Below are 9,369 nucleotides of genomic sequence, written 5' to 3' on the forward strand. Positions count from 1 at the left end.
CGAAGATACCAGAGTCGGAAAAAACCTTAAAAACCATATTATTCTACTCTCTCATTTTCCACACAGGGATAACAAAGACCTAGAGAGATAAAGTGACGGCCTAGAGTTGCCTAACTAACTAGTTGTGAAGACGAGTCTAATATTCTTTGCATTATGCTAAAGATTCCCCAACTGTGTTTCCTATAAACTTTGGGCTCTCCAGAAATGCTTCAAAGGCTGCCTCTGGTTAAGGAAGATTTTTAGCAGATTTCTGCAGAACACCAGACCCCATTATCCTTTCCCTATTCAGACTAAGCAACTCCACTTTAATTGGTTTTATATATTTATTTCCATGTTAGATTTCATTTTGGGAACATATTTGGCTAAAATAATTTGAAAACCGTTGCTTTCTATGAATATCAGTGAATTTTTATTTTTTGAAAATGTGTTGTGTCTCAAAAGAATAAACCTACACATGATGTGTCATTTTCCTGGGCTCTACGAGATAAACTCGAACTGCTACCAACCCTTAAAACAACAAATATCAGTTAAACAGCCTTTAGATTGACATTTCCCTCCCAAAAGGTGTTAACTTGCAAATGAATCACTTATTGGCTGTTAGTTAGACCTTAGTTGAATAATTAGCCATATTATATATTGTATATCCAGCCACATCATATATTTTATCTTCCTTTGTTTCAGTTCATAGAGGAAAACCACTGAAAGAAAATACATTTGGAATACAACTTCGTGTGAAAGAGTAAAAAGACCAGCATGCTTGCATCAAGCATTTCAAAAAAAGCAGATAAGTTGTCCCGTGGATATCAGCTGTAGTCATCATTTTAAAATCCTGTCACTATTAGGAAACTGCATCTCAGGACACTTTTGTTCAAATATATCTACCTGCAATCATTCTAGATGTATAAAAGGAGCTATCTCTGATACTAATGGAGAAAAATCTGGCAACACCTAAAATTTCTTGCCTTAACTTCTTATCAAATATCTTTACAGCTGGTTTTCTAGTTAACTGAAAGAAGATGATGGGCACAGTTGACAGATTAAAAATCTAAATAAATAAATGTGTATATGCAACTTTTCTGATCGCAATTGTACTTATTCTTCTAAGGATAAGATGGAAATTACACAAACCAAAATGAATAGAATCTGAATAGGTAATGTTGGTGTAGGGAGTTTGATTTCCACATAAGAATTTGACCTTTAGTTAACTCTCTAGCTCTGTTCCCTTGGTAACCTAATAAAATTTGGTATGTTGCCTATTTTACAAGGCAATTTTGCTTATGGTAGAAATGATCTTTAATTGGTAGACTGCATCTGCTGGGAGAACAATAAATACCTTACTGGAAATCCTACCTTTAGGATCACCTGAGGGCATTGACCCTTGTGGCTGGTAATTTCACTATGGAAACTCTGAAAGCTGCACCTATGGAATGTCCCAAGGGGTGTTGGCTCCTGTGGGACATAAGGCACAGGTAGATCCCACACCCACCCAATGTAGATTTCATGTTATTTCACCTGAACTGTCATGTGGAGAGAAGGTAACTCCAGAAGGCTGAATAAACTGTCGTATTAACTCTTAAAGGGATTCTAACTGAAGAGAACATCTGATTACTGCCCCTGCCAACTAGTTAAAGCTCCTTCCAGTTGGACTGGTTCCACGTGTGGCTGTGGGAGTCTTGTGAGCCTGAATGTGTAGTTGAATGCATGGAGAACCCTTAGTGGACACTGCAGTTCCAGAGAAAATGACTCAAAGAGATTATGAATGGTTTTCATGGACTCTAAGAATTTGAAGAGATTTAATCCAAACTGTTTCCCTAAACATGAACTTCCTTCACAAGAGCACTAACAACCATTCCCTTTGTCGTCAGAGGAACAAAATCAATGAGTATAGACTAGGCAGTGCTATGATAACAAAACAACTCAAAATTTAGTACCTTACAATTACATTTACCTCTTGCTCAGAATAAAAGTTCATCGGGGTTGGGCCACCTGTGGCTATGCACACATCATCTTTACTCCAGGTCCTAGACTGAAGGAGCAGCCTCTATCAGAGGGAAAAGAGGACATAGAAAACCACTCACACTTCATTGGCCAGAACAAATCATGTGGCCAAGCTTAAAGCCAGTGAGAATGGGGAAATATAATTGACACCCAAGGTTGGACAAGGAATATTTTTAACAATAAGCAATCTACCTCAAGAGCTGACAACTGTATGAGGCCTTGCACCATATCTTTCATTCTTGTAATCAGCCAAAACCTACCTCCTTATAACTTTTACTAGTTGGTTCTAGATCTGTCCTCCAATAGGGCAAAGCCTAAGTCTTCTTCCCTTCAAGAAATCTAAACGACATTAACTGAGATCCATATGAGCACCTCACACAATCTAGAGAGGATATAAAGAAAAATACAAATAATGGACCCACCTTCAAGCATCTAGTGAGGGAATCAGGCTTATGTGTACATAATTTTTTCTATGAACAAAATTACAAAAGCCCCAGACTACTTCGGCAACAGAGAAGAATCTGATTACATCAGACTGGACATAAAGAAAAGGTGTTGGAGAGAATCAAGATGGCAGAATAGATGGTACCCAGCATCAGTCTCTCCCACAATCAATCAACTTACAACTGTTAAAAAGCAACGACAGCCAAGCTGGGGCCACTAGAGCTCAGGGAAAGAGGAGGAGAGACCTATGGAGTTCATGAAGGCAGGAGAAGCTGTGATGAGAGAAAGAAAGGACTGCTCCAACTGTGTCAAGCCCTGGCCACTTCAAGTCTGGCCCAGGTGAGTGCACAGAACAAGAGTTGGCAAAAGCCACAGGTTTGCCCTTTGTGTGAAGTTGCTTGGAGACTGCAGGGGAGAGGAGGGCCTTTGTGGCACCCAGGCCAGCTAGTCCACTAACAGAGTTCTCATGGACCCACAAAGGAGTCAGGGGCCACAGACATCTGTAAAAAGGAGCCACTCAAAGGCCAGTGAGTCACCACAGGGGACTGGCACATGGCCTGCCCCATGGGAAGTGTTTGGAGTTGGGGAGGAGAAGGGGAGACGGGCCTGCCGAGGGAACATTGGGGCACAGCATGGACAACTGATCTACCCTTCAATCAGCACAGGCTCACTCAGTGGAGAATACAGGAATACAGAAGTGCAGGAGGTGCAGTTTGCTGAAAAGACTCAGGCCCAGACAAGAGTTTCCACACAATCCAGGTGTATCAGACCTCACAAGACCATAAGCACTTAAAAAGTCAACAATTAAAACCTGAGCTGCACAAAAAGCCTTCCCCAGATAATCAGCAGCAAAGCAGCAATTTAGCTCAACCACAGGGCTCAAGTGCTGGTCCCTACAGGAAGTTCTCCAATTTTAGAAGTAAGCAGAGGACAACAAATTAGTTCTAGTGCAGAGTTTAAGTGCTGGGGGTAGCTAATAACCCAACACAGAACTGAAAGAAAACACAAGAAACACAAATCAGAGACAAAATTCTGATATTAAACAGTAGAGGTCTAACACCACCAAAGAACGCCTGTTAAGCATAGAAGAGCTGGAAGCCCCCCAGACTCCTGAGCCAGAGTAGGGGAGGCCGAGAGCCTCAGCCACACACCCCCAATGTGTGCATCCAGCCCAGTGACAACCGAGCCTCCACAGAAGCCCCCCAGTCTCCCAAGCCAAGGTGGGGGGTGGCAAAGGCCTCAGCCATGCCCCCTCAACATCGCATCCAGCCCAGCGATGGCTGACCCACAGCTGGAAGCCCCCCATTGCCCCTGAGCTGGGGTGGGACACTGAATGCCTCAGCCACATCCCCCAACACCTGCAACCAGCCCAGCAACGACCATGCCATGGCCAGAAAACCCCCAGCCTCCTGAATCGGAGTGGGGGCAGCCTGTGGGCCTCAGCCATGGCCCCCCCCACCCTCTGCAACCAGTCCAGCGAAGGAAATGTCCATGGGCCAGCCCCCCCGTCCTACCTCCATACCCCACCCTTGTCCCCTCCCCCTCCCACTGCTCTGCAACATCTTAGAAAGTAAAACAAATAAATAAAATCTTTAAAAAAGAATATCTTTGTTAACTTTTAAAAAAAGAAAAGGTGTTGCATTTCTAAACCAAATTCCTGACTTCTCCCAACTGTTATACTTATGCCATGATTTCAAGACGGTTTTCCTCCTCTAGTCAATATCCTTCTTGTAGAATGTTGCCCAGAAACAAAGATAATATTAATGCAGGTTTTTTCTGAACTAATCAGTGTAGAACAGAATAAAAAGACAGGCTAAGACTTTGTTAGTCTCTCTTGTTCTCTCATAAGCTATTGGTTTCTTAGATACAACATTTCAATCTAGCAAAATCATCTTAGATCTCGTGTCTGATAGTCAATGTCTTTGTAATGGCTCTTTGCGTTGTGTGTCTTCTCAAATGTGGTCAACATGCCATCTGCAGCCCCCCCCTTCCACATCACTAAGAAAAAATGTGTTGCTAGATAATATGAACCCCAGAGGCCTTCCAATAACCAGCTTACTTTCTGGATCATTCGGTCAATTACTACTATATAATCCAAATTACTGCCCAACCTACAGCAATCCAAAGTCTCTCCAGGATATTAATAGAAGTTTTGTCAAATCATGATGTTCAAAATTATGCCTATAATTTGTGAGGGACAGGCCTTTTCCTCTACTTATTGGAATTGAGGAGAAAAGGGGGTAAAGGCAAAAGTAGAAGGTGTGACTTATACCCTTTGCAGAAACCCAAAGAGGACAGTCTCCAGATCAAAAACAAAACGTACATGGGGACCCCAGGGGAATGCGTGCAGCCATCAGCTGAAGCAACATCCACATTTGGTAGATGTGAGAATGACTCGGGATGGCACACCTGATTTTTCTGTCTTCATTTTCCCTCTCACACTTTGGTTTGGATACTCTCACTATAAACCTGAAGTCTAGAACTAGCAAAACCTTTTCCAGGTTCCGTTCTTTGTGTTCTTGATAAATGCATCCTCTTTTTAAAATAGCTTTATTAAGATATAATTTCCATGCCATACAACTCACCCATTTAAAGTGTACAATTCGATGGCTTTTAGTATCTTCACAGAGTTGTGCAACAATCGCCACAAGCAATTTTAGAACATTTTTATTATCCCCCAAAGAAACCACGTATCCTCAGCTGTCCCTTTCTCCATTCTCTCCTTTCCACTGGCTGTCCGCGATCACTAATCTACGCTCTGTCTCTGTACATTTGCCTCTTCTGGACAGTTCATATCAATGGAGTCATCTAATATGTGGTCCTTTGTGACTAGCTTCTGCTCAGAATAACATTTTCAAGGTTCATCTATGTTGTGGCATGTATCAGTATATCTCTTCCATTTTTTAGCAGCTTTATTGAGATGTAATTCATATACAATTCATCCATTTAAAGTGTATAATTCAATGGTTTTTAGTATATTCACAAGTATGTGTAGCCATCACCATGTCAATTTAGAATATTTCACCACCTCAAAAAGAAATCCTGTAACCTTTAACTATTTCCCTTTCATTGGCCCATCTACCCCAGCCACAAGCAACCACTAATCTATTTTCTGTGTATGTGGATTTGCCTATTCTGGACTTTCATGTGAATGGAATAAGATAGTATGTGGTCTTTTATGCCTGGCTCCTTTCACTTAGCATGTTTACATGGTTCATTCATGTTGTAGCATGTATGAGTACTTCATTCCTTTTTATGGTTGAACATATTGTATTATATGGATATACCACATTTTGTCTATCCATTTATCCACTGATGGACATGTTTCCACCTTTTGGCTATAATGCTGTTATAAACATTCAAGTGCAAATTTTTGTGTGGATGTATGTTTTCATTTCTCTTGGGTACACAACCAGGAGTGGATCTGCTGAGTCGCCTGGTAGCTCTATGCTTATCATTTGAGGAGCTGCCAGGCTCTTCTCCAAATTGGCTGCACCACTTCCCATTCCTACCAGCAGTGTCTCAGGGTTCTGATTTCTCTGCATCCTCTCCAACATTTGCTATCTGACATTTTTTATTCCACATGCTTATTTTTAATGATCACCTTTTCCTTCTATAAAGGGGTTACAAACTTCATTCAATTATATTTTTTAAGAATTTTGCCCAGGATTATCAAATTCTCTAGCTTTTAGGTTGTAGAATTTTTCTTCCTATTTTAAGAGACTGGGTGATAATTACCTTTGTCAGTCTCCTGCAATCACTCTCCTTCTGCAAGCTTGCCCAAATATCAACATTTCTCAAAGACCATTTTGCATTAAGCAAAACAAAAGATTGGGTATCCACTTGTGTCTTTTCCTTCAACACTGAGAAGAAAGTTTACACAAAAACAACCCCCAAAACATAAATTTTTCTTTAAAATAAAGTTAAATGAGTTTTGGTTATTTAACATTAATTTATTTTTTATTTCCCCATATTATTTCTATGTTGAGTTATAAGTAATATGTCATGAACTACTAAATCAACATTATAAGAGAAAAGAAACTTAACCACGAAATTGGATAAAACATACTCAATCGATAAATGAATACTAACAGTATTTTAAATGCAGGATCTAATCCTTTTGAAGTGACCCATCTATAACGATAAATAATTTTTCCCCAAAAGTTTTAATCAATTCAGGTTTTAAGTAGGTTATTATTTAAATAGATTATTAACATTGTATTTTGCAACTAAAAAATTATTGAATGATTCTGATAATTTTAAAACAGCGTATAACAAGGAATTTATTTCATTATTATTATAATCCAATTTTGTGACTTTGTACAATGTAAAACTGAGCAAGAGACATTTTGAATCAAAACATTCAGTTACCTTCTCTCTTTGCAGGTAAACTGAGAGCTAAAAATTAAACTTTTGAAGATATTAGCTCAGGTAAAGCTACCCTGTGACATTGTTCTGGCAGCTGACAAGATCAATCTTTGTCAAGCATGCAAAACAGAGAAGGGGTACAGGATAAGAAGCTGTATAAGAAATCTCAACAGTTACAAGTTCCCTTGATCAATATTATCTATATGGGCCTATGACTATTACTGAAATTTTCATTAATTCCCAGAACACCAGGCACTCTCATATTCGAAACATAAATACAAAAAATATTTTATTACCGAATGTAACTTTAAATTATCTGCGCCTCTGGTTATCCAATCCAGACTCAAGCACCTCCTCATTTTGGCATGCTTAAAGTTCTCTGTAAATCTAAACTATATCTGTAGGGTTTCTCACATTTTCTGTGTTGAGTAATTAATAGATGTATGTATTTGGGCCAATGCCTAAACTTAATTCTATTCCCACGTTTCTTAGTTCAAGTCCTGCCCAATCCTCTGGAATTAATCCTCTAGAAAGAAGGGAAAAGCATCTGGGCAGTGCCAGAGTGCTAAGTTAGAGTGAGGGAAAAGGCTTCAGGAGTAGCAAATGTCCCCGTAATTTTGTTGGTATCTTTTTACAAAAGCCTCTGAAGTAGAAGCAGCATTTTCACAGGGACATCTAGTGGCAGAGAGGAATCAATGCAATTGTTTCCTCTGGCAACACTGGAACCTTGCCTTTGCTCTGTCTTCATATATTCAAAACTCTGGGTAATGACCATTTACAGTATTTATAACAGCAATTGAATAACTAAAAAATACTTAGAAAAGCAAAGAATTTTAACTAAGTTTTCTTTTTTCATGATAACAAAAAACTAGGCTTGTAGACAAGATAGATTTGTACTCGCCAGGTTTCTCTATCTTTTCAAGCCATACTACTATTAAGAAGCAAAAGAACAGTTTTACCAAAATTAATCTTTCTAGAGAGATCAAAAGCCACAGTAAATCAATTCCCCTTTATGTTATAGAACATTAGTTTGATAGCATTACCTTATAAAGCAATAGGAACATAATTTTTAAAAAAAACTAATAGAAAACTAATGATCTATATCACAATTGAAATTATGAAAATGAAATAATGGTGACTCTTAATTAAAACATTCAGCATCTTAAAGATATTTTCTTATGTACCTCTTTTGCAGAAATCTTTTTGCTTCTTTCATTAAAATGAGATGGAAAATGAAACAAAAACTTACTTTAGTGCAAATACTATTTTTCCCATTAGCTTTCTTTACTGCTGGAACAGAAGAAGCAACTGCTTTTCAAGTATTCAGGTATTTTTGGAGAGTTGTGGAGCGAAAAACAAAAAAAGGGTGAACATTTAGACCTGGGTCTCAGGGCTGGCCAGTTGGCTCAGTTGGTTAGAGTTCAGTGTTATAACACCAAGGTCAAGGGCTCCTGGGTCTCAAAAGGGGTGTGTTATGAAAGGCAACAGGGACAATGATTTTAAACTAATTACCGCCTCACTCATTTCAACAGACCAACCTGGGACCTTGCTCCAGGCTAACCTCCAGAAGAGGCATTTAACAGGTGAGGTATGTGTTTTCACTTTGCCCTCAACATGAATTATCCTTCTCTGTCAGGGAACACCAGCTTGCAGCACCTCTGGCTCTCTTTGTGTACCAGCTTTTCCGGTCCCAATTGCCAGTCCTTTTTTCCTAATAATTACTCTTCACCAAAATTTCCCATTTTTACTGATACCAAAGTGGACTTTAATATTTTAGTGGTCCATGCACACTCACGTGGCTTTATGAAGACATTAAGGTTGTATTTGGAATTGTTACACAGTCGTCAGGCAGAGTTCATTCTCATTTGTGTGGGCAACTGATTTCTGACTACCCAAACACTTACGGTTGTTCCACTCAACTTCTCAGCATTCACCTGTCCTGAAATGATTCGGCATTAATTTTTATTGAGGAAGCCTGAAATTGCTAAACATTTTATTTCACTCACTCCTAGATCTTAAGTTGATTCTATTTCTATACGAATATCTCATATACCATATAAATGTATGAAATGATATGATAAATAAATACATATATGTAAAATAAGTAAACCAAAGTAGTTAAACTTTAATAGCATTGAGCTACTTATCTTAGCTAAAAAGGCAATAAGAGCATAATGAGTGGTTCCCTGAATCCAGGTGGGGGCGATGGGGAAAAGTGTTACATTGTAATGAATTTTAACAAACAGCGTTATGAGTTGTGAAAAATTGTTATTATACATTCATTTGAATGTTAAGTATACACTTCTCAATTTTTTCCCCTATCTTGACAAAACATCCCATATACCAATACTTTTTCTCAGACTTCAATGGATACAATACGCATCATGAATAGGGTTTTTTTAAAATTTTATTTACAATCAAATGTCAGAATAGTCTTGGGGTGCATTTAGGCTGACAAAGTCATCCCCATGTAATGTAAACTCATCCAAATGGCAAAATTAAGATATGGTTAGAGAGGACTGAAATTGGAAGAATTGTGTGAATTTATGGTTTTTGATA

The sequence above is a fragment of the Cynocephalus volans genome, chromosome 12, assembly GCF_027409185.1.
Source record: "Cynocephalus volans isolate mCynVol1 chromosome 12, mCynVol1.pri, whole genome shotgun sequence".
In the NCBI taxonomy this organism is placed as follows: domain Eukaryota; kingdom Metazoa; phylum Chordata; class Mammalia; order Dermoptera; family Cynocephalidae; genus Cynocephalus; species Cynocephalus volans.